The sequence below is a fragment of the Callospermophilus lateralis genome, chromosome 5, assembly GCF_048772815.1.
Source record: "Callospermophilus lateralis isolate mCalLat2 chromosome 5, mCalLat2.hap1, whole genome shotgun sequence".
Lineage (NCBI taxonomy): Eukaryota > Metazoa > Chordata > Mammalia > Rodentia > Sciuridae > Callospermophilus > Callospermophilus lateralis.
Window position 1 is genome coordinate 46780271 of NC_135309.1, and position 10629 is coordinate 46790899.

General features: G+C 35.8%; 1 non-coding gene across 1 annotated transcript; it reads right to left on the bottom strand.

Moving 5' to 3' along the window:
- Positions 1–274: 274 nt before the first annotated feature.
- Positions 275–345, bottom strand: Trnav-cac (transfer RNA valine (anticodon CAC)). Its single transcript has one exon. It is a non-coding gene; the product is annotated as a tRNA-Val (tRNA).
- Positions 346–10629: the final 10284 nt, after the last annotated feature.

A 10629-nucleotide genomic window follows, 5' to 3' on the forward strand; every position in this document is an offset into this window, starting at 1 on the left:
TATTCCCTGCCCACTCCCTGTTTGTTATAGGTTAGCATCCACATATTACAGAGAACATTCGACCTTAGTTTTTTTTGGAGTGGCTAATTTCACTTAGCAGGATAGTCTTTAGCTCCATCCATTTACCTGCGAATGTCATAATGTCATTCTTCTTTATGGCTAAGTAATATCCCACGTGTGTGTGTGTGTGTATGTGTGTGTGTATATATATGTGATATATATACATACATATATATATGTATGTATATATATCACAATTTCTTTTTTTTTCCTTTGGTGGTACAGGGGATTGAACCCAGGGCCTTGTGCATGTGAAGCAAGCACTCTACCAACTGAGCTATACCCTAGCCCTGTATCACAATTTCTTTGATGTGCATCTAGGTTGTTTACATAGCTTAGCTATTATTGTGCTGCTAATAAACATTAATGTGGTTAAGTTACTATAGTGTGCTGATTTTAACTCCTTTGGATATATACCAAGGAGTGGTATAACTGGGTCAAATGGTAGTACCTTTCCTAATTTTCTGAGGAATCTCCATACTGCTTTCCAGCTTGATTGCAAGAATTTTCAGTATCACAAACAATGTATGAGTATACCCTTTTCCCCACTGTCACAAGCCAGCCATGGGCTGTGTGTGTGAGCTATGACATTTGAGCACATGAGGGGACCGGACTGACATTGCTTCTCTGACTGGAGTGTGTGACATATGTGTCCTTTTCACTCATTCTGCCTTTGATCCCATACAGCACCTGAGATTGGTGTGGCTTTCCAAGATGTCAGTCAATGTGCTGACTGCAAGACATCACCAAGAAGCCCCCTGAAACCTAATCCCTTGCCTTATTTGGGTTGAACTTTCTTGAATAAATAGGATAAATAGGATGGTTTCAGGCATGCTCTCTTTCTTTCCAACAGACCCTTAAGATGGAGAGCCCTTCCTGATTCCTGCAAGCAAAAGGAATTTCTGTGTGTTGTGTGCTTCTTTCACTGTTTTCTCAGTTATTGATGTAGCCAGCTCTTGTGAATCCAGCTCAGGTCGCCAGCCCAGCTAGCTGCTGATACCCCACATTCTCACCAACATTTATTGTTACTTGTATTCTTGATAATTATCATTCTGACTGAAATGAGGTGAAATATCAGTGTACTTTAATTGATATTACTCTAATTGCTAGAGGTGTTAAACATTTTTTAGTATATTTATTCACCATTTGTATTTCTCCTTTTGAGAAGTGGCTGTTTAGTTTCCTTGCCCATTTACTGATTGGGTTATTTGTTTTTTTGGTGTTAAGCTTTTTGAGTTCCTTATATATCCTGGAAATTAATGTTTTATTTGAGGTGTGGGTGGCAAAGTTTTTTTTTTTTTTTTTTTGTATTCTATAGGTTCCTTCTTCAAGCTCTTGATTGTTTCCTTTGCTGTGAAGAATTTTTTTTTTTAATTTGACACCATCCCATTTGCTGATTTTTTATTTTACTTCTTGTGCTTTAGGAATCTGTTTAGGAAGTCAGTTCCTAAGCCAACATGTTGGAGTGTTGGGCTTACATTTTCTTTAATAGGTGAAGGTTTCTGAGTTTTGTGCAGGGTAGGAAATAGGAGTTAAATTTCATTTTAGTACATATGGATTTCCAGTTTTCCCAGCACCATGGTTCAGAGGTTTAATTCATGGTGTGCCAACTCCATTTCTCTGGGCCCAGGGTGAGGCAGTACATCACAGTGCAAAGGTGTGGTGCAGGAATATTGTTCCATTCATGGCATCCAGGAGAGAGAGAGAAGAAGAAGGAGGAGGAGGAGGAGGAGGAGGAGGAGGAGGAGGAGGAGGAGGAGGAGAAAGGAGGAGGAGGAGGAGGAGAAAGGAGGAGGAGGAGGAGGAGAAAGGAGGAGGAGGAGGAGGAGAAAGGAGGAGGAGGAGGAGGAGGAAGTGGAGGAGGAGGAGGAGAAGGAGAAGAAGAAGAAGAGAAGAAGAGGGGAGGGGGGAAGGAAGGAGAAAGTAGGGTAGGAGGGAGGATAGGGGAAGGGGCTGTAGGGAATGCCCCTGTGACCCACCTTCTTCAGACACTCCTCACCTGCCTACAGATATCACCAAGTCAGTTGATTCAAACTAGGATGGAATCAAATGTATTAAATATGATATGTCAAGAGCTTTGTAATGTTTTGAACAACTAATAATAATTAAAAAAAACACCAATATACCCTTAAAAAAAAAAACTAGGATGGACTGATTAGGTTACAGCTCTCACAGTTCAATCATTTCACCTTTGAACTTTCCTGCATTAACACAGGAGCTTTTGGAGAACACCTCATATCCAAACCCTAACACTCATGATCCAGTCACTTCCCCAAAGCCCCACCTCTGAACACTGCTGCACGGGAACCAAGCAGATCCAAACATAACACAGTGCATGACTACACATCAGAAAATAAGCAGTCAATGTAGAAAATGTTGACAAGCAAAAAGAAGACAATATAAATTGCATTTCATTGCTCTACCCAGCAATAGTCACAGTGAATATATTGGTGAATGTCCTAAAATTTTGGTGAACATTTCTGCCTCTAAATCATCACTATTACAAGTACTCTAAAAGATGTTTCAAGCTTCTTCATATTCATACATATATATATCCTGTCTTTAGAGAAGACCACCATAGTGTGAGAAAGAAATCGGCTCCAAATTATAGCAGAGGCCCTGGCTCAGTGGGTAAGACAGTGTTTCATTCTGTAGAGAGCATCAATCACCAGGTGGTAGAACTGAAGTGCGGCTGAACACGGATGCTTCAGCCCCAAACTCCGTGGTTTTCAAGGCACATTATTACTTTCTGTATACAAAAATCTATTTTTTTCCTCTTGATTATTATTCTTCCTCTAACTTACAAAGAAAATAAGTAGGAAGTGAAAATTCAATGAAGATATTTATCATTCAAGGAAATTCACAGCCTTACATCAGGGAACTATAATAGGAAAGATGGGCTTTGGTCTCTCAGGTGCAGGGGAGGAGAACACCACTATTCTTTCCCACGATGACAGTAAATCCCAAACCCAGTTGGAATGAAGAATAAGCAAAGGCAATTATTATGTTGATTAATTTTGTTATATGCTTCTGTTCAAAATTCTTAACTGAGACCCTTGGATCTAACACATGAACTCATAGTTAAAAGACCCAAAATAGATTCTCATGAAAAAACAACTTCTTCCAGTTGGGCCCCACCTCCAAATAAGACATTCTAAAAAGCTCATGTCTAAAAGCTTATTTGGCCCCTGTTTAATTTGAGTCACATAAAAATCTTATTTAGAAGACTATAATTTCAGTTCCATAAATATTTCAGATTTTTTAATAAGAAATATATTATTAGAAAACAGGTTTCTGAGCTACAGTTGATAATTTCTAACTACAGCTGCTGTCTGGAGCAAATCCATTTGCCTTTCATTATTACTACTTAGTCAAATAAAGTACAAGTCAAAGAAGTAAATAAACACATGAACCCATAGTTAAAAGAACCCATAGTTAGAAGAGATTTTGAACGTTAAGAGATTTCAATACATTTCAAAAAGGTACAAAAGAGATGGGAACATGTTGATGGATGACACAGGGACTACAAATCCATGTTTAGAAAATGCATCGAGGGAGCTGCTGAGGAGGTAATGAGCTGGCTTCAGGGTTCACAGTCAGCCCCTGTGCTGGACAGTGAGAAGAAGGAACGGAATTGAAAAGAGCAGAGCTATCCTTCCCTTTCACACTGTGGAATAAAGGCATATTGTTTAAAATTGGTAAATACAGATTCAGAGATATCTGCATATTCTTCAGTGCTATGAAAGAAAGAATCAGGAAAACCAGAAGCTCAAATGGCAAAAACCAAAAACTGCTTCTGGGGTATGGAAGTTGGCACGGAAAGAGGATAGTAGACTTGTGTTTTTCATAAACTACTGTGTCATTATATTACATTTGTTTTAACCTTGCACATGAATTACTTTAATAAAAAAACAAAACAAAATAGGTCATTAATGTAATCTGAGAAACGACCGACAAAAGATTAATATTTAGACTTATAAAGAATTTCTACAATGCAATAAAGAAAGATAACAAGTCATTATAAAAATGAACAAATATGGAAACAGTTAACTTAAGAGAAAAGAAAACTAGAATGATCAATAAAGACATAAAAAGATTCTCATCCTTGCTAAAAATAAGGAAAATGCAAATTTAAAAATTCAGATATCATTTTAATACCCATGGGATTGACCAAAAATGGTAGTCTCACTAACCAAGTGCTGGCAAGGAGGCAGAGGCTTGCATGAGGTGCTGGTAGAAGAAAAGTGGGAACCACCTCTTAGAGAGGACTTTGGCAACATATAAAAAAGTAGAGTTAAACATACCCTTTAGGACTAGGGTTGTGGCTCAGTGGTAGAGCACTCACCTAGAATGTGTGAGGAAGTGGGTTCAATCCTTAGCACCACATAAAATAAATAAAATAAAGGTATTGTGTCTATCTACAAATCTCCAACAAAAAATAGCCTTTAGCCAGCAATGCAACTTTTGGTTATATGTGCTGAAGCAACTTACACGTAGATAGAGGAGACATGCATAATATCTGTAACAGCAAAGAATTAGAAACAGCTTAATAATAACATGAATAATCATATTGATGATAATAATAGTTCATATATTTTGATGTTTATTATGGGCCAGAGCCTGAGCTAGTGATATATATAAATTTAATCCTCACAACCAACCTATGAGGTTGGCATCATTAATATCTACATTTTCCAAGCAAGGAAATGGAGGAACAGGGGTGGTAAATAGCTAATCCAGATACCTATCAATAGAAAATATATCTAAAAATTGAGGTAGCATTGGGCAGTGAAATATAACAGAATGGAGTTTTTGAAATACATAGATCATCATAAATCCCCTAAAGAGTAGTGAGTAAAATCCTCAAACAGAAGAATGACTTGAATGACAGCATCTATCTAAAAACATACAAAACAATACTGTACATTGCATGTGGATCTACACATAAGCAAGCAATAAAAACAAGGTCAGGAAGGATAAATGTCTGCTGCAAAGTGGTGAGGGAGAGAGGGGAATAGAGTTTAGGAAAAGAAAAATGGGTTCAACAGGCATTTACAATGCATTAAAAATTATAGGCAAATATAACATTAACATCTCTTCAATCTCAATTATGGTATATAAGTATTCATCATATCCTCCATAATTTTAAGTATTTTAGAATATTTCTTACTACAAAAACCAACATGTAAAAAGTCAACTTGAAACAAATGTGGTTCAAGGCCATGGTGGGAGAGGGAAGCCAAAATGAACCATGTCACTCATCTCAATAAGCATTTACAGGACATACTGCTTGGAGTTAAGTGAAGTTAGACTATCCAAAATGTCACTTCAGGATTTTTGCTCATCCTTACAGAATATAGCACATTGGATTATTTCCCTATGAGAACATCTGGTTTTTCTTTCTTTCTTTTTTCTTTCTTTCTTTTTTTTTTTTTTTTGTATCAGGGGTTGAACTCAGGGGTGTTTAACCACTGAGCCACATCCCTAGCCCTTTTTATATTTTTTTCTAGAGACAGAGTCTCACTAAGTTGCTTAGGGCCTCCCTAAGTTACTGAGGCTGCCTTTGAACTGTCTTCCTCCTCTGCCTCCAAAGCCTCTGGGATTACAGGCATGCACCACTGAGCCCATAGGATACTGTGTCCCTACACAACTGCAACTGTGCTCAGCTGAACATCTGATTTCTAAAAGTGGAATTACTCTTGGTTAAATGGTTCAATCTTGCAACATAGTTTTCAGAACATCCCTTGAGAACTATCCATCAATTATTTTTTTTTTTTTATTTTGGGGGAGTTAAACTTTTTAAATTTGTTTTAATTAGTTTTACCTGACAGTAGAATGCATTTATGCACTTTGACATATCATACATAGATGGGATATAATTTCTTGCTTTTCTGAGTGTACATGTTGCAGAATCATATTGGTCATGTAGTCACATATATACATAAAGTAATAATGTCTGTTTCATTCTACTATCTTTCCTATCCCCACATCCTCTCCTTTCCCCTGCCATCACTTCCCTCTACCTAATCTAAGGTAACGCTATTCTTCTCTAGTGCCCCCTGCCTTTTTGTGAATTATTATCTGCATATTAGAGAAAACATTCAGTCTTTGGTTTTGTGGAATTGGCTTATTTCGCTTAGCATGATATTCTCCAACTCCAACCATTTACTGGCAAATGCCATAATTTCACTTTTCTTTAAAGTTGAGTAATATTCCATTGAGTATATATACCACATTTTCTTTATCCATTCATCTGTCTATCCATTCATCTAGGGACACCTAGTTTAGTTCCATAGTCTAGCTATTGTGAATTGAGCTGCTATAACCATTGACGTGGCTGCATTACTGTAGTATGCTGATTTTAAGTCGTTTGGGTATAAACCAAGGAGTGGGATAGCTGGGTCAAATGGCGGTTCCCTTCCCAGGTTTCTGAGGAATCTCCATGCTGCTTTCCATAATGACTGCACCAATTTTCAGTTCCAGCAGCAACGTTTCAGTGTACCTTTTTCGCCACATCCTTGCCAACATTTATTGTTGCCTGTATTCTTGATTACTGCCATTCTGGCTGGAGTGAGATGAAATCTTAGAGTAGTTTTGATTTGCATTTCTTTAATTGCTAAAGATGTTGAATACTTTTTTATATATGTGTTGATCAATTGTATTTCTTTTTCTATGAAGTGTCTGTACTGTTCCTTAGCCCATTTATTGATTGGGTTATTTGTTTTTTTGGTGTTATGTTTTTTGGGTTCTTTATATATCCGAGAGATTAACGCTTTGTTGGAGGTGCATGTGGTAAAGATTTTCTCCCAATCTTTAGGCTCTCTCTTTATCTTATTAATTGATTCCTTGCTGAGAAGAAACTTTTTAATTTGAATCCAACCCATTTATTAATTCTGGATTTTACTTCTGGCGCTTTAGGAGTCTTGTTAAGAAGGTCAGATCCTAGGCCAACGTGGTAAAGATTTGGGCCTATTTTTTCTTCTGTTAGGCACAGGGTCTCTGTTCTAATGCTTAAGTCTTTGATTGACTTTGAGTTGATCTTTGTGCAGGGTGAGATAGAGGTTTAATTTCATTTTGCTACATATGGATTTCCAGTTTTGCCAGCACCATTTGTTGAGTAGGCTATCTTTTCTCCAGTGAATGTTTTTTACATCCTTATCTAGTATAAGATAACAGTATTTATGTGGGTTTGTCTCTGTTTCCTCCATTCTGAACCATCGATCTACAAGTCTATTTTGGTGCCATTACAATGCCAATTTTGTTACTATAGCTCTGTAGTATAGTTTAAGGTCTGGTATTGGGATGCCTCCTGCTTCACTTTTCTTGCTAAGGATTGTTTTAGCTATTCTGGATCTCATTTTTCTAAATACATTTTATGATTGCCTTTTCTATTCTTATGAGAAATATCATTGGGATTTTAATAGGATTGCATTAAATCTGTTTAATGCTTTTGATAGTATGGCCATTCTGACAATATTAATTCTGCCTATCCAGGAGCATGGGAGATCTTTTGAGGTTTTCTTCAATTTCTTTCTTTGGAGGTTTTCTTTAATTTCTTTCTTTAGTGTTCTGTAGTTTTCATTGTAGAGGTCTTTCACCTCTTTTGTTAGATTGATTCCCAGGTATTTTATTTTCTTTTTTGTGAGGCTATTGTGAATGGAGTAGTTTTCCTAATTTCTCTTTCAGTGGATTCGTTGCTGATGTATAGGAATGCATTTGACTTATGGTTGTTGATTTTATATCCTGCTACTTTGCTGAATTCATTTATTAGTTCTAGGAGTTTTCTGGTGGGATTTTTGGATCTTCTAGATATAGAATCATGTCATCAGCAAATAGTGATAGTTTTGAGTTCTTCTTTACCTATTTGTATCCCTTTAATTTCTTTTGTGTGTCAATTGCTCTGGCTAGTTTTAAGAATGATGTTGAATAGAAGTGGTGATAAGGGGGCATCCTTGTCTTCGTCCAGTTTGTAGAGGGAATGCTTTCAATTCTCCATTTAGAATGATGCTGGCCTTGGGTTTAGCATACATAGCTTTTACAATATTGAGGTATGTTTCTACTATCCCTAGTTTTTCTTATGTTTTGAATATGAAGGTGTGCTGTATTTTGTCAAATGCTTTTTCTGCATCTTTTGAGATGATCATATGATTCTTGTTTTTAAGTCTATGAATATGGTGAGTTATGTTTATGGATTTCCGTATGTTGAACCAACACTGCATCCCTAGGATGAACCCCACTTGATTGTGGTGCACTATCTTTTTCATATGTTTTTATATACGACTTGCCAGAATTTTATTGAGAATTTTTGCATCTATGCTCATCAGGTATATTGGTCTGAAGTTTTATTTCCTTGATGTGTCTGTCTGGTTTTAGTATCAGCGTGATACTAGCCTCATAGAATGAGTTTGGAAGGGTCCACTCCTTTTCAATTTCATGGAATAATTGAGGAGGATTGGTGTTAATTCTTCTTTGCAAGTCTTGTAAAATTCAGCCGAGAATCCATCTGGTTTTGAGCTTTTATTGGTAGGCTTTTGATGGTGTTCTGTATTTCATTACTTGAAATTGATCTGTTTAAAGCATGTATGACCTCCTCATTCAGTTTGGGTAGGTCAATATGTCTCTAGAAATTTGTCAATATCTTTGACATTTTCTATTTTATTAGAGTATAAATTTTCAAAATAGTTTCTAATTATCTTCTGTATTTCAGATGTGTCCATTGTGATATTTCCTTCTTCATCTTGTATTTTAGTAATTTGAGTTCTCTCTTTTTTTTCTCTTCATTAGCATGGCCAGGGGTTTATCTATTTTATTTATTTTTCTCAAAGAAGCAAAGTTTTGTTTTGTCAATTTTTACAATTGTTTCTTTTGTTTCAATTTTATTGATTTCAGCTCTAATTTTAATTATTTCCTATCTTCTATTGTATTTGGTATTGGTTTGTTCTTTTTCTAGGGCTTTGAGATATAGTGGTAGGTCAATTATTTGTTGACTTTTTATTCTTTTAATGAATGCACTCAATGCAATAAACTTTCGTCTTAGTACCGCCTTCATAGTGTCCCAGAGATTTTGATATGTTGTATCAGTGTTCTCATTTACCACTAAAGAACTTTTTATTTCATCCTTGATTTCTTCTACTACCCATTCATCATTCAATTGTGTATTATTTAGTCTCCATTTGTTACAGTAGCTTCTATTTTTTATTTTATCATTGATTTCTAATTTCATTCCATTGTGGTCTGATAGAATGCAGGGTATTATCTCGGTTTTTTTGTGTTGACTGAGAGTTGTTTTGTGGCATAAGATATGGTCTATTTTATAGAAGAAGCCATGTGCTGCTGAGAAAAAAGTATATTTGCTCATTGATGGATGAAATATTCTATACATGTCTGTTAAGTCTAAATTATTGATTGTATTATTGAGTTTTATAGCTTCCTTATTTAGTTTTTGTTTGGAAAAATCTGTTCAGTAGTGAGAGAGGTGTGTTAAAATCACCCAGTATTAATGTATTGTGGTCTATTTGATTCTTGAAATTGAGAAGGGTTTTACTGATGTACATAGATGCTCCATTGTTTGGGGTATAAACATTTATAATTGTTTTGTCCTGCTTATAAATACTTCTCTTAAGAAGTATGAAATGTCCTTCTTTGTGTCTTCTGATTAACTTTGGTTTGAAGTCTACTTTATCTGAAATGAGAATGGAAACCCCTGCTTGTTTATGCAGTCCACAGGAGCGATAAGTTTTTCCCCCTCCTTTCACCTTCAGCCTGTGGATGTCTTTGCCCATGAAGTCAATCTCTTGAAGACAGCATATTGTTGGGTCTTGCTTTTTAATCCAATCTGCCAGTCTATGTCTTTTGATTGATGAGTTTAGGCTGTTAACATTCAAGGTAATTATTGAGATATGATTTGTATTCCCTGTTATTTGATTTATTTCTGGCTTTCGATTTGTCTTAGTTTCTCATTTGGTTGAATGTCACTTTAGTGTAGATCCTTCTTTTCTGATTTTCACTTTTTTTTTTTCCACTTCATCTTCATGGAATATTTTGTTGAGAATGCTCTGAGTAGAGGCTTTCTAGTTGTGAATTCTTTTAATTTTTTTTTTTTTTGTTTATCATGGAATGTTTTAATTTTATCTTCAAATCTGAAACTTAACTTCACTGGATATAAAATTCTTGGTTGGCATCTGTCTTCTGTCAGAGCTTGAAATATATATTCCAGGACCTCCTAGATTTGAGGGTCTGGGTTGAGAAATCAGTTGAAATCTGAAATGGTTTCCCCCATACGTAATTTGATTTTTTTCTCTCACAATCTTTAACATTTTATCTTTATTCTCTGTGTTAGTCATTCTCATTATAATGTGTCTTGGTGTGGGTCTGCTGTAATTTTGTACTTTTGGGGTCCTGTAAGCCTCTTGTATTTGATTTTCCATTCAATTCTCTAGCTTTGGGAAATTTTCTGCTATTGTATCATTGAAAAAATTGTGCATTCCTTTGGTTTGTATCTCTGTTCCTTCCTCTATTCCAATAACTTTTAAATTTGGTCTTTTCATGTTATTCCATAATTCTTGGATG